Source organism: Tachyglossus aculeatus, chromosome 22 (genome assembly GCF_015852505.1).
Source record: "Tachyglossus aculeatus isolate mTacAcu1 chromosome 22, mTacAcu1.pri, whole genome shotgun sequence".
In the NCBI taxonomy this organism is placed as follows: Eukaryota; Metazoa; Chordata; class Mammalia; order Monotremata; family Tachyglossidae; genus Tachyglossus; species Tachyglossus aculeatus.
The window spans coordinates 2,525,075-2,544,931 of record NC_052087.1 but is presented as its reverse complement, the minus strand read 5'-3'; the positions used below and the strand labels follow the sequence as shown (position 1 = coordinate 2,544,931).

General features: G+C 51.5%; 1 pseudogene; it reads left to right on the top strand.

Moving 5' to 3' along the window:
- The first annotated feature begins 393 nt into the window (after positions 1 to 393).
- Positions 394 to 5,421, top strand: LOC119943457 (annotated as a pseudogene).
- The last annotated feature ends 14,436 nt before the right edge of the window (positions 5,422 to 19,857 follow it).

The following is a 19,857-nucleotide window of genomic DNA, read 5'->3' as shown; positions in this document are numbered from 1 at the left end:
TTCTCTGTCTCCCCCTTCTAGACTGTGAGCCCACTGTTGGGTAGGGACCGTCTCTATATGTTGCCAACTTGTACTTCCCAAGCGCTTAGTACAGTGCTCTGCACACAATAAGCGCTCAATACATACGATTGAATGAATGAATGAAGGGGCTCTAATTCTGGCTCTGGCACTTACCTGCTGTGTGATTTCCCTTCTCTGGGCCTCAGTTCCCTCATCTGTAAAATGGGGATTCAACACATGGACTTGTATCCAACCTGATCTACACTAGCGTTAAGAACAGTGCCTGATACAGTGCTTATAAATACTAGTTAAAAACTCATATTATCAAAAAGAGAGAAACTGCTGCCACCTCTAGACTTCTTTTCTCCTCAGAGTCTCCCTCATTTCACCCAAATGACAGAAATGGAGGAGGACAGGGTCTCTGACAACATGACTTCCCTCGGCATGGCATCCAAAAGCCCTCAGGGGCAGGTGGCTGGGAAGATCCCCACCGACCCCCAGATCTCACCATCCATGCAGGGGCATTTTGGGCAAGAGGAAGAGGAGGAGAGAGCAGAGACACACCTGAGCGTGGTGTGGCAGGCGGGACACCTGGGCATCGCCTACTACGACACGGGTGACCCCATCATCTACTTTATGCCAGATGCTCCAGACCATGAAAATCTCCGACTCCTCCAGCGAGTCGTGGGTGAGATCGGGCCTTGGTCCATTGTGACCAGCATGAAGGGGGATGAGAACATGACTCGGTTCCTGGAAGGATTGGCCTCCACAGGTTCTGGCAACAACGAAGTGATGGGAAGACCTGAAGTAGTCCTGTTTCCCAGCGTGGATTTCGGCCTGGAGATCAGCAAGCAGTGCCTGCTCTCTGGCTCCTTCTCCTTCATCACGGAGTCCATGAGCCCCACAGAGAAGATTCTCTTCCTCTCGTCCATCATGCCGTTCGACTGTCCCCTGACAGTCCGTGCTCTTGGGGGATCGTTAAAGTCCCTGGACCAGAAGAGAATAGGGCTGGAGCTGGAAGAAAGCAGTGGGGTCGTCCCCATCCTCGGCTTCAAGAAGCAGTTTGTCCTGACAAATCTAGTGAGCGTGGATCGGGACACCTACTGTGTGCTGCAGATATTCAAGAGTGAGGCCCATCCATCAGTATACAAGCTGGCCCCAGGCCTGAAGGAGGGACTCAGTCTGTTTGGACTCCTGAACAGGTGCCGCTGCTAGTGGGGAGAAAAGCAACTCAGGCTGTGGCCGATGCCCCCAACCCAGGACCTGAGTGAGCTGAATGCCCAGCTGGATGGCATCCAGTTCTTTCTGCAGCCCCAGAAACTGGAGGTGGCCCAGACGCTCCACGGCCTACTGGGAAACATCAAGAACGTGCCCCTGATCCTCAGATGGATGACACTGACTCACACCAAGGCCAGAGACTGGCAGGTCCTATACAACCCAGCCCGCACCCTCCACTTCTCTGCCACTAATCTCCTCACTGTGCCTCGTTCTCGCCCGTCCCGCCGTCGACCCCCGGCCCACATCCTCCCCCTGGCCTGGAATGCCCTCCCTCCGCACATCTGCCAAGCTAGCTCTCTTCCTCCCTTCAAAGCCCTACTGAGCACTCACCTCCTCCAGGAGGCCTTCCCAGACTGAACCCCCTCCTTCCTCTTCCCCCTACTCCCCCTCCCCAGCCCCCCTGCCTTACCTCCTTACCCTCCCCACAGCACCTGTATATATGTATATATGTTTGTACATATTTATTACTCTATTTATTTATTCATTTTACTTGTACGTATTTATTCTATTTATTTTATTTGGTTTATATGTTTTGTTTTGTTGTCTGTCTCCCCCTTCTAGACTGTGAGCCCGCCGTTGGGTAGGGAGCGTCTGTATATGTTGCTAACTTGTACTTCCCAAGCGCTTAGTACAGTGCTCTGCACACAGTAAGCGCTCAATAAATACGATTGAATGAATGAATGATGATGATGATGATGGAATGTGTTAAACGCTTACTACGTGCCAGGCACAGAACTAACTGCTGGGATGGATACAAGCAAACCCAGTTGGACACAGTCACCGTCCCATGTGGGGCTCCCAGTCTCAATCCCCATTTTACAGATGAGGTGAGGCACAGAAATGTGAAGTGACTTGCCCAGGGTCACATGGCAGATAAGCGGTAGAGCTGGGATAAAAACCCATGACCTTCCGACTCCTAGGCCCATTGCTCTATCCACTATGTCATGCTGCTTCCCCACCATGCTGGACCTCTAATCCCAGTCACTGGCCTGCTCTGTGTGACTTTGAACAACTCTTCTCATTGCCTTAGTTTCTTCCTCTGTAAAATGGTGATTAAATACCTTTTCTTCTTCCCTATTAATTAATGAATGTGGCTTTAATTATGGTGCTTGTTAAGCACTTACTATGTGCCAAGCACTATTCTAAGCGTTGTGGTAGGTATGAGGTCATAATAATAATAATAAGAATAGTATTTTTTAAGCACATACCATGTGCCAAGCACTGTTCTAAGCACTGGGGGTGGGGGGATACAAGGTAATCAGGTTGTCCCATATGGGGCTCACAGTCTTCATCCCCATTTTACAGATGAGGTAACAGGCCCAGATAAGTTAAGTGACTTGCCCAAAGTCACACAGCTGACAAGTGGCGGAGCCAGGATGAGAACTCATGACCTCTGACTCCCAAGCCCGTGCTCTTTCCATTCATTCATTCAACCGTATTTACTGAGCGCTTATTGTGTGCAGAGACTAAGAGCTTGGGAAGTACAAGTCGGCAACATACAGAGATGGTCCCAAACCAACAACGGGCTCACAGTCTAGAAGGGGGAGATGTATCAAGCTCTGTTCTAAGCCCTGGGGGAGAGACAAGTTAATCAGTGCAGCTACAGTCTCAGTCCCACACGGGGTTCACAGTCAAGTAGGAGGGAGAACAAGTATTGAATCCCCATTTTGCAGCATGGACTAGGGAATAGAGCACGGGCCTGGGACTCAGAAGGTCTGGATTCCAATCCTAGCTCCGCCACTTTCATTCATTCATTCAATCATATTTATTCAGCACTTGCTGTGTGCAGAGCCCCGTGCTAAGCACTTGGGAAGTACAAGTCGGCAACATATAGAGACGGTCCCTACCCAACAACGGGCTCACGGTCTAGAAGGGGGAGAAAGGCAACAAAACAAAACATGTAGACAGGTGTCAAAACCGTCAGAATAAATAGAATTACAGCTACATGCACATCATGAATTAGAGTAGTAAATATGTACAAGTAAAATAAATAGAGTAATAAATATGTACAAATATATAGAAATGCTGTGGGGAGGGGAAGGAGGTAGGGCAGAGGGAGGGGAGGAGAAGAGGAAAAAGGGGGCTCAGTCTGGGAAAGCCTCCCGGAAGAGGTGAGCTCTCAGTAGGGCTTTGAAGGGAGGAAGAGAGCTAGTTTGGCGGATGTGTGGAGGGTGGGCATTCCAGGCCAGGGGAAGGATGTGGGCCAAGGGTCGATGGCGGGACAGGCGAGAACGAGACACAGTGAGGAGGTTAGTGGCAGAAGAGTGGAGGGTGTGGGCTGGGCTGTAGAAAGAGGGTAGGAGGGGGCGAGGTGATGGAGAGCCTTGAAGCCGAGAATGAGGAGTTTTTGCTTGATGTCACCCAGCCCCTTGTCTGCTGGATGACCCCGGGCAAGTCACTTGACTTCTCTTGGCCTCAGTTCCCTCATCCGTAAAATGGGGATTAAGATCGTGAGCCCCACGAGAGGGACACGGACTGTGTCCAACACTATTTGCCTGAAGCAGATGCAGGGACATTTGCTCCAGCGCTTAGGTACAGGGCCTGGCACATAGTAGGCACTTCACAAATGCCACAATTATTGTGGTTATTATTATTATTATTTCGCAGTTGAGGAAACAAGGTCACACAGCAGGCTAATGGTGAAACTGGGATTAGAACCCAGGCCCGTGCTCTATCCACCGGGTCACATTGGGAAGCAGCATGGCCTAGGGGCTAGAGCCCAGGCCTGGGAATCAGAAGGACCTGGGTTCCACTTGCCTGCTGGGTGACCTTGGGCAAGTCACATCACGTATCTGGGCCTCAGTGACCTCATCTGTAAAATGGGAATTGAGACTGTGAGTCACATGTGGGACAGGGACTGTGTCCAGCCCCCAGTTAGTTTGCACCTACCCCAGTGCTTAGTACAGTGCCTGGCACATGGGAAGCACCGAACAAATATCACAGTCATCATTAGTATTATCACCAAGGCTTGGCACCCTCCAGACGACGCTGCCTGTCCTGCTGCCCTCCCCCAAGGGGACCTCATCTATTTCCACTGACCCCATCTCCCAGGAAAATCGAGAGGTCAGAAGTGCTCCGCCCCTGCCCAGTTAACACATAGTAAGCGCTAAATAAATGCCATCATTACTATTATTATCTCCTTCTCACCTTCGAAGGTTGGACATGGTCCCCATCCCACATGGGGCTCACAGTCTTGATCCCCATAACAATAATAATAATAATAACAATAATAATAATAATAGCATTTATTAAGCGCTTACTATGTGCAATGCACTGTTCTAAGCGCTGGGGAAGCGACAAGATCATCAGATTGTCCCACGGGGGGCTCACAGTCTTCATCCCCATTTTACAGATGAGGGAACTGAGGCACAGAGAAGTTAAGTGACTTGCCCAAAGTCACACAGCTGGCAATTGGGGGAGCCAGGATTCGAACCCATGACCTCCGACTCCAAAGCCCGGGTTCTTTCCACTGAGCCACGCTGCTTCTCAATAATAATGATGATGGTGCTATTTGCTAAGCACTTACAATGAGCCAGGCACCGCACTGAGCGCTGGGTGGATACAGGCAAATCAGGTTGGACATGGTCCCTGTCCCACGTGGGGCTCCCGATCTTAATTCCCATTTTACAGATGAGGGTATTGAGGCCCAGAGTAGTGAAGTGACTTGCCCAAGGTAAAACAGCCAACAAGTGGCCGAGCTGGGATTAGAACACAGGTTCTTCTGACTCCCAGGCGTGTGAGCTATCCGCTTTCCAGCTGTGTGACCTTGGGCAAGTCACTACATTTCTCTGCCTCGGTTCCCTCACCTATCAAATGGGGATGACCTGAGATGAGGAGGAGGCAGGAGGGGGCAGGATGAAGGGCGGGTGTGCCCATGATGGAGTGAGGGGCTGCATGGGTCACAGCAACATGGAGGTTTTTGTGAGGAGGGCATCGGACAGCTGGGAGACAGGTCAGCTTGGCAGGCAGCAATCGGAAAGTGGGTAACTGTATTTGGGCAGCGACTTGGGGAAGATAGGTTGGCCAAGAAGGAGGAGAGAGAACAACCCGCCTCTCTATGGGCAAAAAATGCCCCAAGGTCACATGAGATGAGATCTCTATAGTCTCACTCATGCGTACTGCTCTTTTTAGCTGGGCTCCTGAGCACCAGTAAAATCTCTCCATCAGTAGCAGCATGGCCTATGAGGAAGAGAAGCAGTGTAGTCTAGTGGATAGAGCACACACCTGGGAGTTGGAAGGACCTGGCACTGGGGTAGATTCAAACTACCAGGTTGGTCACGGTACATGTCCCACATGGGGTTCACAGTCCCCAAATTACAGGTGAGGTAACTGAGGCTCAGAGAAGGTAAGTGATTTCCCCAAGGTCCCGCAGCAGAGCAGTGGCAGAGCTGGGACTAGAACCCAGGTCCTTCTGACTCCCAGGCCCGTGTTCCATCCACTAGGCCAGGCAGCTGCTTAGAACAGTGCTTGGGCACATATTAAGAGCTTAACATATACCATCAGTATTATTACTAATTGAGCAGATAATATTAGTTACTATTAATGCCACCTCTGATTTTAGATTGTAAGCTCATACACTAGACTGTGAGCTCGTTATGGGCAGAGAATGCGTCTGCTGATTCTGTTGGGATTGTACTTTCCCAAGTGGTTAGTACAGTGCTCTGCCCATAGAAAGTGCTCAATACATTCCATTGACTGACTGATCGACAGTATGATTTAAACACCTCCCCCACGACCTCGGAGAGTAGGATTCTGCACAGAATAACCTTTTGCCAGGCAACCCCTGACTTGGGTAAGGCTTGGGTCGACCCCCGGCCCACGTCATCCCCCTGGCCTGGAATGCCCTCCCTCTGCCCATTCACCAAGCTAGCTCTCTTCCTCCCTTCAAGGCCCTACTGAGAGCTCACCTCCTCCAGGAGGCCTTCCCAGACTGAGCCCTCGCCTTCCTCTCCCCCTCCTTCCCCTCTCCATCCCCCCGTCTTACCTCCTTCCCTTCCCCACAGCACCTGTATATATGTATATATGTTTGTACATATTTATTATTCTATTTATTTATTTATTTATTTATTTATTTTACTTGTACATACCTATTCCATTTACTTTATTTTGTTAATGTGTTTGGTTTTGTTCTCTGTCTCCCCCTTCTAGACTGTGAGCCCACTGTTGGGTAGGGTCTGTCTCTATATGTTGCCAACTTGTACTTCCCAAGCGCTTAGTACAGTGCTCTGCACACAGTAAGCGCTCAATAAATACGATTGATTGATTGATTGATTGATTGTCCTCGGGCGCCGGCTGGAGATTCACGTGGTAGAACCAAGACCTACCGGCAGGTGGCGCCCGAGGCTCGGGAAAGGCCGGCAAGGCTCAATCTCAGCCAATTCCTCCAGAATCCAACAAGGATCGATCAACCGATCCATCCATCAATCGTATTCATTGAACGTTTCCAGTGTGCACAGCAGTGTGCTAAGCGCTTGGGAGAGTACACTACAACAGAGTTGGTCAATACGTTCCCTGCCCATAACCACCTTACAGTCAGCCCGTCAGTCAATGGTATTTACTGAGAACTTACTGAGTGCTGAGCACTGTCAATCAATCAATCAATCAATCAATCAATCGTATTTATTGATCGTTTACTGTGTGCAGAGCACTGGACTAAGCGCTTGGGAAGTACAAGTTGGCAACATATAGAGACAGTCCCTACCCAACAGTGGGCTCACAGTCTAAAAGGGGGAGACAGAGAACAAAACCAAATCAATCAATCAATCAATCAATCGTATTTATTGAGCGTTTACTGTGTGCAGAGCACTGTACTAAGCGCTTGGGAAGTACAAGTTGGCAACATATAGAGACAGTCCCTACCCTACAGTGATAAAAGGGGGAGACAGAGAACAAAACCAAACATACTAACAAAATAAAATAAATAGAATAGATATGTACAAGTAAAATAAATAAATAAATAAATAGAGTAATAAATATGTACAGACATATATACATATATACAGGTGCTGCGGGGAAGGGAAGGAGGTAAGATGGGGGGATGGAGAGAGGGACGAGGGGGAGAGGAAGGAAGGGGCTCAGTCTGGGAAGGCCTCCTGGAGGAGGTGAGCTCTCAGTAGGGCCTTGAAGGGAGGAAGAGAGCTAGCTTGGCAGATGAGCAGAGGGAGGGCATTCCAGGCCCAGGGGATGACGTGGGCCGGGGGTCGACGGCGGGACAGGCGAGAACGAGGCACGGTGAGGAGATTAGCGGCAGAGGAGCGGAGGGTGTGGGTTGGGCTGGAGAAGGAGAGAAGGGAGGTGAGGTAGGAGGGGGCGAGGGGATGGAAAGCCTTGAAGCCGGGGGTGAGGAGTTTCTGCCTGATGCGCAGATTGATTGTCTGTCCTAAGCGCTTGGGAGAGTACACGATAACAGAATTGGTAGACATGTTCCCTGCCCACAGTGAGCTTGCAGTCTAAAGAGGGAGTCAGTCAGTCAACTGTATTTATTGAGTGCTTACTGTGCAGAACATTGAACTAAGCTCTAGGGAGAGGACGAGTTAGTGGACACATTCCCTGCCCACAGGGAGCTTACAGTCTAGAGGGGGAGACAGACATTAAAGTAAATTACAGATATACACATAATCAATCCATCAATGGAATTCATTGAGTGCTAACCCTGTGCTGAGCACCATACTAAGCCCTCGGGAGCGGACCATACGACAGAATCAGTGGACACATTCCCCGCCCAAGGCACCTCCAGTCTAGAGGGGGAGATGGAAATCAATGTAAATAAATAATTACTAATATTCAATTTTTAGAAGTGCAGTGGGGCTGAGGGTGGGGGGAGCGCAAATAATGTCCTCTAGACTGTAAGCTGGATCTTGAATTTCTGAATCGTGGTTTTGCCCAAATTTCAACTTGCTACTCCAAATCGATGAGTCAAAGCTTGAGAAGCCAGAGACAGGGGGATGGCGAATGAGTCTCTCTCCTTCCTCCTCCCCGCTGGGGTTTTGGGAATCAAAAAGTCTGGCTTGTCAGGACGATGCTGGTTTAGAAATGACCAGATGCGGAGAGTGTCATTCCAAATGGAGTCGCCAAGGGCCTGAGAGTCAAAAGGACCTGGGTTCTAATCCTAGCACTGCCACTTGTCTGCTGCCGTTTGACATTGGGCAAGTCACTTCACTTCTCTGGCCCTCACTTCCCTCAACTGGAAAATGGGGATGAAGACTGTGAGCCCCATGGGGGACGGGGACTGTGTACAACCTGATTAGCTTGGATCTACCCCAGAGCTTAGTAGTAGTGCCTGGCACAGTAAGCGACCAGCTTTGGATCTACCTCAGTGTCTAGTACAGTGCCTGGGCTCAGAGCAAGTTGGTGCCATCCTCAACTCCGCTCTCTCGTTCACCCCTCACATCCAATCCGTCACCAAAAGCTGCCGGTCTCACCTCCGCAACATCGCCAAGATCCGCCCTTCCCTCTCCATCCAAACCGCTACCTTGCCGGTTCAATCTCTCATTTTATCCCGACTGGATTACTGCATCAGCCTCCTCTCTGATCTCCCATCCTCCTGTCTCTCCCCACTTCAGTCTGTAATTCATGCTGCTGCCCAGATCATCTCTGTAGTAAGCGCTTAACAGGTACCATCATGATGACTGCATGTAGGGCTCTGTACTAAGCATTTGGGAGGGGACAATAGAACAAAATTGGTAGAGATGTTCCCGGGCCCCAGATCGTATGGCTCCAGGGGTCCCTGTCCCCCAGGCCATCCCACCATTCCAAGAAACTGGGACTCTGAGCAGCCACTGCTGTGTGGGGAAAAGCTTCTGCCCTTGATGCTCTCTCTTCCCCACTCTTTGCTCCAGATCAAAAGTCCATGGGAGTCTCAGGGCGGACAGAATTGTGCCACCCCATTGTGCTGGGGAAGCAGCGTGGCTCAGTGGAAAGAGCCTGGGCTTTGGAGTCAGAGGTCATGGGTTTGAATCCCAACTCAGCCACATGTCTGCTGTGTGACCTTGGGCAAGTCACTTCACTTCTCTGAGCCTCAGTTACCTCATCTGTAAAATGGGGATTAAGATTGTGAGCCCCACGTGGGACAGCCTGATCAACTTTTATCCCCCCCAGCGCTTAGAACAGTGCTCTGCACATAGTAAGCGCTTAATAAATGCCATTATCATCATCATCATCACCCCTGCTCTGCCTGCAGGAATGGACGTGCCCTCAAGTCACTGGCACTCCCCGGCTCCAGCGTGTCCCCGGCCCCTGCCTCTCCATCAATCAATCAACCAATCGATCGTATTTATTGAGTGCTTACTGTGTGCAGAGCACTGTACTAAGCATTTGGGAAGTACAAGTTGGCAACATATACTGGTAGGGCTGAGAGAAGAGGGCGTTTTCCTTTGGGGGGAGGGGTTGGGGGGAACAGAGCGGGTGGAGCTGATCCACTCACTCTTGCTCAAGGAGGGCTTGGAGAGAGTTGGAGGAGGCAGCACAGCCTAGCAGATACAGCCTGGGCCTGGGAGTTGGAAAGAGCTGGATTCTAATGCCAACGTTGCCACTTAGGGGACCTTGGCCAAGTCACTTCCATTTTTTGGATGGTATTTGTTAAAGCGCTTATCATGTACCAGGCACTATACTAAGTGCTGGGGTAGATGCACCATTGTCAGGTTGGACACAGACCCCCGTCCCACATGGGGCTCCCAGTCTTCATCCTCATTTTCCAGATGAGGGAACTAAAGCCCTGAGAAGTAAACTGACCCACCCAAGCTCACGGAGCGGACAAGTGGCAAATTTAGGATTGGAATCCAGGTCCTTCTGACTCCCAGGCTCTTGCTCTATTCACTAAGCCAAACTACTTCACTTCCTTTGTCTAGAAAATGGGGATTAAGACTGTGAAACCCATGTGGGACAGGGACTGTGTCCAACCCGATTTGCTTGTACCCACCCGAATGCTTAGTACACTGCCTGGCACATAGGAAGGACTTAACAAATGCCATTATTATTATTATTTTTATTATTAATGGAGAACCCAAACAGCCCCAGACAGATACATCCTCATGAGGTACTGGAGCGTGAGAGCACGAGGGCCTGGAATCCCCTCCCTTTTGATAACTGAAAGACTATTACTCTCCCCACCTTCTCAGCCTTATTGATGGCACATCTCCATATCCAATAGGCCTTCCCTCACTAAGCCCTCATTTCCTCCTCTCCCACTCCCTGCTGGGGCACCTGATTTGTTCCCTTTATTCACCCCCCCCACCCCCAGTCCCACAGTGCTTATGTACATAGCTCTAATTTTATTTATTTCTATGAATGTCCGTCTCCTTCTCCAGACTGTCAGCGCACTGTGGGAAGGGAACGTGTCTGTTATATTGTTATATTGTACTCTCCCAAGCACTTAGTACCGTGCCCTGCACATAGTAAGGACTCAATAGATAGGATTGATCGATCGATTATCACAATGAAGAAATGTGACCACTAATGCATCTGAGGCTTAAGCCCAAAAGCCTTTCAATCACAAAATTTTGCTATTTTGCTATTAGTGTTATTTGGCCTTAGGTCCCAAAGCCTTCCGAATGCAAAATCTTGAAATTGCGTTATTAGGGTTAGTTAGTTCTTAGGTCCCAAAGCCTTCTCAACACAATATCTTGTTATTAGTCAAAGGAGGACGGGCCTGGGAGTCAGAGGACCTGGGTTCTGACCCCGGCTCCTCCACTTGTCTTCTGTGGGACCTTGGGCGAGCCACCTCACTTCTCGGGGCCTCAGTTCCCTCATCACCAAAATGGGGATTCAAAACCCGTTCTCCCTCAATCAATCGATCGGTCATATTTATTGAGCGCCGACTGCATGTAGAGCACTGTACTAAGTGCTTGGGAGAGTACATATACAAACACATTCACCGCCCACGACGCCTACATAGAAGGTGAGCTCCATGTGGATCCTGATGATCTTGGTTCTACCCCATTGCTTAGTACAGGTAGGCGCTAGGTGACCTTGGGCAAGTCACTTCACTTCTCTGGGCCTCAGTTCCCTCATCCGTGAAATGGCAATGAAGACAGTGGGCCCCAGATGGGACAGGGGCTGAGTCCAACGTGATTAGCTGGTTTCTACCCCAGCGATTAGTACAGTGCCTGGCACAGGGTAAGCACAAAAAATTCCTACAGGTAACAGTGCCTGACCGGGTGTGCTGAAATCCCGGACAGGTGGGCCGAACACATTCGACACAGTTCTCGGCTGCCTGTCAACGGTCTATACGTGGCGAGGCCTAGTAGATAGAGCCCGGGCTTCGGAGTCAGAAGGAAATTTATTCTCTTCAGAATAAGCTCCTTGTCTTCCCTCCCAAACCTTGTCCTCTCCCTGACTTTCCCATCTCGGTTGACGGCACTACCATCCTTCCCGTCTCACAAGCCCGCAACCTTGGTGTCATCCTCGACTCCGCTCTCTCATTCACCCCTCACATCCAAGCCGTCACCAAAACCTGCCAGTTTCAGCTCCGCAACATTGCCAAGATCCGCCCTTTCCTCTCCATCCAAACTGCTACCCTGCTCATTCAAGCTCTCATCCTATCCCGTCTGGACTACTGCACCAGCCTTCTCTCTGATCTCCCATCCTCGTGTCTCTCTCCACTTCAATCCATACTTCATGCTGCTGCCTGGATTATCTTTGTCCAGAAATGCTCTGAGCATATTACTCCCCTCCTCAAAAATCTCCAGTGGCTACCAATCAATCTGCGCATCAGGCAGAAACTCCTCACCCTGGGCTTCAAGGCTCTCCATCACCTCACCCCCTCCTACTTCACCTCCCTTCTCTCCTTCTACTGCCCAGCCCGCACCCTCCGCTCCTCTGCCGCTAATCTCCTCACTGTACCTCGCTCTCGCCTGTCCCGCCGTCAACCCCCGGCCCACGTCATCCCCCGGGCCTGGAATGCCCTCCCTCTGCCCCTCCGCCAAGCTAGCTCTCTTCCTCCCTTCAAGGCCCTGCTGAGAGCTCACCTCCTCCAGGAGGCCTTCCCAGACTGAGCCCCTTCCTTCCTCTCCCCCTCGCCCCTCTCCATCCCCCCATCTTACCTCCTTCCCTTCCCCACAGCACCTGTATATATGTATATATGGTTGTACATATTTATTACTCTATTTATTTATTTATTTATTTATTTTACTTGTACATTTCTATCTTATTTATTTTATTTTGTTGGTATGTTTGGTTCTGTTCTCTGTCTCCCCCTTTTAGACTGTGAGCCCACTGTTGGGTAGGGACTGTCTCTATGTGTTGCCAATTTGTACTTCCCAAGCGCCTAGTACAGTGCTCTGCACATAGTAAGCGCTCAATAAATACGATTGATTGATTGATTGATTGATTCAGAACCGGCTCGGTTCTGCCACTTGTCAGCTGTGTGTCCTTGGGCAAGTCGCTTCACTTCTCAGAGACCTCATCTGTAAAATGAGGATTAAGATTGTGAGCCCCATGTGGGAAAGGGACTGTGTCAAGCCTGATTATCCTGTATCGACCCCAGAGCGCAGAACACTACCTCGCACAAAGTAAGCACTTAACAAATACTATTTTTTTAAAAAGCCAATGAAAAAGTCTCTCAGCAGTTCCTCTTCTCCCTCCATCCCTTAACTTGTGTGGGTCCCTTGAGGTTCTCTTTTGAAACCCTTTCTATCTTACTGTACACACTCCCTCGGGGAGCTCATTCAATTCCATGGCTTTAATTATTGCTGTTCTGGGTGAGATTTTTGGAAAATACCCTGGGCGGTAGAGAGACCAGAGGCAGAGAGGCCAGTGAGGAGACAGATAGGGCAGTCAAGCTGGGAAGGGACAATATTCGCAGGACTAGGTGGGCTGTCAGGAGATGGATTTTGTAAAATGCCTCGGGCTTCTTGGTAGAGAGCCACAGAATGCAGCCAAACGTTGAATGCCCATATTGTTGGCCAGAAGCAGCATGGCTCGGTGGATAGAACCCGGGTCTGAGAGTCAGAAGGACCTGGATTCTAATCCCTGCTCTGCCACTTGCCTGCTGGGGAACCTTGGGCAAATCACTTCACTTCTCTAGGTTTTAATTCCATCTCCTGGAAAATGGGGCTTAAGGCTGTGTGGGACGTGGCCTGTGTCCAACCTGATTAGCTTGTATCTACCCCAGCGCTTAGTACAGTGCCTGGCACATGAGCACTTAACAAATGCCATAAAAAAAAGACAAGGGTATCCACAGTTTTGTAAGGTCACTGTTGATGGGAAATATATCCATTTGTTGTTGTTTTGTAGTGTCCCAAGTGTTTAGTGCAGTACTGTGCACCCAGTTAGTGCCCAATAAATACAATTGAATGAATGACTTAATGAACATCAATGGATAAGCCCATTTGGTCCTATTCCTTCTCCTGTGCCTCCTAAAATCTTTCTAGTCAATGGAAACATGGACTAATTTGAATATCCCCACCTCTCCCTGCCTGAGTGCATGTCCCGAGGTGACCCTGGGGTACCGGCCATCTCAAGGTCAAAAGCTATCTCGTGACCACCTGAGCCAGCAGGCGGAACTTGGAAGTGAGGGGGGGATACGGCCCCCAGGACCAAATCTGCTAGATTGACAGCCCAAGCCGGGAACACAGAAGGTGTCCCTCGCCCCCGTACCAATCAAATTAGGTATGGAGGAGGGGGGAGGGCAGAGATTGGATCGACTGAGGCTGCAAGCTGGAATGGCCCAGGGGCACAGGAAATAGATACCTGTCACCTCTGACCTTCGGGGTCAGAAAACCAGGACACGCAGGAGCAGCAGCCCACGTGTCTCTCCCTGCCCAGAAAGCCAGATGCCCGCTCTACAACCAGAACCAACACACTGAGGCTAGGGCCGCAAGACGGGTGAGTGTCTTGTGGGTGGGACCCAGGTATCCCACTGCTGATGGGAATCATGACTGGATTCCTCCCATGTAGGGAGAGCACATGGTGAGAGCGAGCCACCCGCCACGTGCGCGGAGAATGGAATGAATTCTTCCCATGTGGGAAAGCAAGTGGATTCTTCCCGAGTGGGAAGTGCACATGGGTGAGAGCCAGCCGCCTCACCCACGCGCGATTAACGTATGATTGTGTTCCTCCCGTGTAGGGAAGCTCTAATATTGCTAATTGATTATATTCAATCAGGCAGAAACTTCTCACCCTCAGCTTCAAGGCTGTCCATCCCCTCGCCTCCCTTCTCTCCTTCTCCAGCCCAGCCCGCACCCTCCGCTCCTCTGCCGCTAATCTCCTCACCGTGCCTCGTTCTCGCCTGTCCTGCGGTCGACCCCCGGCCCACGTCATCCCCCGGGCCTGGAATGCCCTCCCTCTGCCCATCCGCCAAGCTAGCTCTCTTCCTCCCTTCAAGGCCCAACTGAGAGCTCACCTCCTCCAGGAGGCCTTCCCAGACTGAGACCCTTCCTTCCTCTCCCCCTCGTCCCCCTCTACATCCCCGCCGTCTTACCTCCTTCCCTTCCCCACAGCACCTGTATATATGTATATATGTTTGTACGTATTTATTACTCTATTTATTTATTTTACTTGTACATATCTATTCTATTTACTTTATTTTGTTAATATGTTTGGTTCTGTTCTCTGTCTCCCCCTTCTAGACTGTGAGCCCACTGTTGGGTAGGGACTGTCTCTATGTATTGCCAACTTGTACTTCCCAAGCGCTTAGTACAGTGCTCTGCACACAGTAAGCGCTCAATAAATACGATTGATTGATTGATTATATTCCTCCCGAAAGGGAAGTTCAATCCATTGCGCCTAAACAATTACATAAATTCAATTCGCCTCGCGGAATAAATTTTATGTAAAACTCAGGCTTTCCGTCCCCTTCCTCTCTCTCTCTCTCTCGCTGATCACTGAACGAACCCGTTCCCGAACGACGGGTGACAGTGCACTTTATCATAATAATAATGGCATTTATTAAGCGCATACTATGTGTAAAGCACTGTTCTAAGCACTGGGGGGATACAAGGTGATCAGGTTGCCCCACGGGGGGCTCACAGTCAATCCCCATTTTACAGATGAGGTAACTGAGGCACAGAGATGTTAAGTGACTTGCCCAAGGTCACACAGCTGGCAATTGGTGGAGACAAGATATGAACCCATGACCACTGACTCCAAAGCCCGTGCTCTTTCCATTGAGTCACGCTGCTTCTCGTATCTTTCCAGAGATCCTGCCTCCTTAGTCCAAAAGCTCCTCAAAGACCAAGAGGTGTCTTTAAAAAAAGAGATCAGTTTTTTTATGTTCCCAGCCACCTAGTAGAATGCTCTCTCTGCATAAAGCAGGCATTCAATCAATGCTGCTGGGGATGATGATGGGATAAACCCCGATTTTCTTAATCTCTAGCTCCCTCCTGCATGGCTCTAACTTGCTTCCTTTACTCTTCCCTGCCCCCCACCCACTCCTACAGTAGTTATGCAGATATTTGAATTGTTGTCTGCCTCCCACCCTCTAGACTTTGTGCTCATTGTGGGCAGAAATTGCCACACTGCTTATTGCTGTATTGTTTCTTCCCAAGCACTTAGTACCAGTGCTCCTTACTTTCCCTCCCAAACCCTGGGGAGTCAGAGATCAAGGGTTCGAATCCCGCCTCTGCCACTTGCCAGCTGTGTGACTTTGGGCAAGTCACTTCACTTCTCCCTGCCTCAGTTACCTCATCTATAAAATGGGGAAAAAGGCTGTGAGCCCCACCTGGGACAGCCTGATAACCTTATCTCTCCCCCAGCTCTTAGAACAATCAATCAATCAATCAATTGTATTTATTGAGCGCTTACTGTGTGCAGAGCACTGTATTAAGCGCTTGGGAAGTACAAGCTGGCAACATATAGAGACAGTCCCTACCCAACAGTGGGCTCACAGTCTAGAAGGAACAGTGCTAGGCACATAGTAAGTGCTTAATAGAAACAATGATTAGTATTATAATTATTATAAGCTAATCAGGTTGGACACAGTTCAGTGTAGACAGCCAATCCTGATTATTCTGGATCAGGGGAAGATTTGGCCATTGCCAAATCCATGTGACTGATGTAATAATAATAATAATAATAATAATAATAATAATTATAATAATAATGGTACTTGTTAAGCGCTTAGTAGGTGCTAAGCTCTCTTCTAAGCACTGGGATAGATAGAAGCTAGTCAGGTTTTTTTAAAATGGCATTTATTAAGCGCTTATTATGTGCAAAGCACTGTTCTAAGCGCTGGTGGACACAGTCCACTGTAGACAGCCAATCCGGATTATTCTAGATCAAGGGAAGATTCGGCCGTTGCCAAATCCATGTCACCGATATAATAATAGTAATAATAATAATGGTACTTGTTAAGTGCTTAGTAGGTGCTAAGCTCTGTTCTAAGCGCTGGTGTAGATAGGAGCTAATCACGTTTTTTTAATGGCATTTATTTAGCGTTTATTATGTGCAAAGCACTGTTCTAAGCGCTGTTGGACACAGTCCACTGTAGACAGCCAATCCGGATTATTTTGAATCAAGGGAAGATTTGGCCATTGCCAAATCCATGTCACCGATGTAATAATAATAATAATACTTGTTAAGCGCTTAGTAGGTGCTAAGCTCTGTTCTAAACGCTGGGGTAGGTAGAAGCTAAACAGGTTTTTTGTTTTAATGGCATTTATTAAGCGCTAAACCTCCTCCCCCTCCCCCTCCTCCCCCTCTCCATCCCCCCACCTTACCTCCTTCCCTTTCCCGCAGCACCTGTATATATGTATATATGTTTGTATGTATTTATTACTCTATTTATTTATTTATTTTACTTGTACATATGTATTCTATTTATTTGATTTTGTTAATATGTTTTGTTTTGTTCTCTGTCTCCCCCTTCTAGACTGTGAGCCCACTGTTGGGTAGGGACCGTCTCTATATGTTGCCAACTTGTACTTCCCAAGCGCTTAGTACACTGCTCTGCACACAGTAAGCGCTCAATAAATACGATTGATTGATTGATTGATGTGCAAAGCACTGTTCTAATTGCTGGTGGACACAGTCCACTGTAGACAGCCAATGCGGATTATTCTGTATCAAGGGAAGATTTGGCCATGGCCAAATCCATCTCACCGATTTAATAATAATAATAATGGTACTTGTTAAGTGCTTACTAAGTGCTAAACTTTGTTCTAAGCGCTGGGGTAGACAGAAGCTTAATCAGGTTGGCCACAGTCCAGTGGAGACAGCCAATCCGGAGTATTCTGAGAGCAATGGGAGTTTCGAGGCCCCAAATGACCCGGTTTGGCTGTAGTAGACGCCCTAAATGAAGGAGACAAGTGTGGAATCCCTCCCGTCAGCTACACGCCCCCCCTCAGAACGCCTCTCTTAATAATAATAATAATAATAATACTAATGATGGCATTTGTTAAGCACTTACTGTGTGCCAAGCACTGTTCTAAGCACCGAGGTAGATACAAGGTAATCAGGTTGTCCCACGGGGGGCTCCCAGTCTTCATCCCCATTTTCCAGATGAGGTCACTGAGGCCCAGAGAAGTGAAGTGACTTGCCCAAGGTCACCCAGCTGACAAGTGGTGGAGGCGGAATTTGAACCCATGACCTCCGACTCCCAAGCCCGGGCTCTTTCCACTAGACTGTGAGCCCGCTGTTGGGTAAGGACCGTCTCTATATGTGGCCAACTTGTACTTCCCAAGCGCTTAGTCCAGTGCTCTGCACACAGTAAGTGCTCAATAAATACGATTGAATGAATGAATGAATGAATGAATGAATGAATGAATGAATGAGCCACGCTGCTGTTCCAGCCGCCCCATCCAGCCTGAGATGACGTCATCCCCGGTGGATGGGCGTGTCCGGGGCGGAATCGGAGCCTCTGATTGGCCCTCGAGCCGTGGTGGGCGGGTCCGGGGGCGGAGCCAGGGAGTGCCCTGATCCTGGGGGCGTGGCCTGGTCTTTCTGGGCGGGGCCGGATCGTAGCCGGAGCCTGTGATTGGTCCCGGGTCGCTGTGGAGGGGTCCGGGGGGGGCGGAGCCAGGGCTTGCCCTGATCTCGGGGGCGTGACCTGATCTTGGTGGGCGGAGCCGGAGTCTGTGATTGGTCCCGGGATCGGGGTGGGCGTGTCCTGGGCGGAATCGGAGCCTCTGATTGGTCCCGGAGCCGCGGTGGGCGTGCCAGGGGCGGACCCAGGGAGTGGCCATCCCGGGGTCGGGATGGGCGTGTCCGGGGTCGGAGCCGGAACCGTTCATTGGCCCCGGCCCTGGTGGGCGTGTTCGGGGCGGAGCCGGAGCCTGTGATTGGACAGGGGCCTGGTGGGCGCTGTACTTCCCAAGCGCTTAGTACAGTGCTCTGCACATAGTAAGCGCTCAATAAATACGATTGATTGATTGATTGATTGGGCGTGTCCAGGGCGGAGCGAATCCTGACCAAGGGGCGTGGCCGGGGGGCGGGAGGGATGGAGCCGGAGCACGAGATTGGTCGAAGCCATGGTGGGCGTGTCCGGGGCGAGCATGGGCTGGCCCTTCCCCGGGGGTCGTGGCCCCGCCCCAGATGGGCGGATACGGGGCCGGTGATTGGTCGCGGGGCCGTGGTGGGCGTGTCCGGGAGCGGAGCCGGAGCCTGCGATTGGTCGCGGCCTTGGTGGGCGTGCCCGAGGGTCCGAGCACGGGCGTATCCCGCTCCAGGGGGGCGTGTCCCGGCCCCCGATGGGCGGAACCGGGGCCGGTGATTGGTCGCGGGGCCGTGGTGGGCGTGTTCGGGGGCGGATCCGGGTCCTGTGATTGGTCCCGGCCCCGGTGGGCGTGTCCGGGGGCGAAACACGGGCGTGCCCCGCTCCAGGGAAGCTGTGGCCCGGCCCCCGTGGGCGTGCCCGGGGGTCCGAGCACGGGCGTGCCCCGTTCCAGGGGGGCGTGGCCGCCCCCCGTGGGCGCAACCGAGGCCGGTGATTGGTCGCGGGGCCGCGGTGGGCGTGTCCGGGGGCGGATCCGGGGCCTCTGATTGGTCTAGGTCTTGGTGGGCGTGTCCGAGGGTCCGAGTACGGGCGTGCCCCGCTGCTGGTGGGCGTGTCGCGGGTCGGATCCGGAGCCTGTGATTGGTCGCGGCCCCGGTGGGCGTGTCAGGGGATAAACACGGGCGTGCCCCGTTCCAGGGAGGGCGTGGCCCGGCCTCCGCGGGCGGAGCCGAGGCCGGCGATTGGTCTCGGGGCCGCGGTGGGCGAGTCCTTGGGCGGCTCCTGGGCCTGCGATTGGTCGCGGCCCCGGTGGGCGTGTCCGGGGGCGAAACACGGGCGCCCCCCGATCCACGGGGGGCGTGGCCCGGCCCCCGCGGGCGGAGCCGAGGCCGGCGATTGGTGGCGGGGCCTCGGTGGGCGTGTCCCGGGGTGGGATCCGGGGCCTGTGATTGGCGGCGGGGCGGGGCGGGGCGGGCCCGGTCCGTCCCGGTCCGTGTAACCTTGCCGAAGGACGCGTCCGTATTTATTGACGTATGCTAATGGTGGCGGGGGAGCCGCGGGGAGGCCGGCGCGCTCCGCCGGGCCCGCCATGCAGGATGAGCTCCTGATGGAGCGGGCCAACGCCGACGACGGGGCCCGGGGGACGCCCGACCCGCCAACGCCGCCAACGCCGCCAGCGCCCCCTCCCCCGCCGCCAGCGCCCGCTCCGCCGC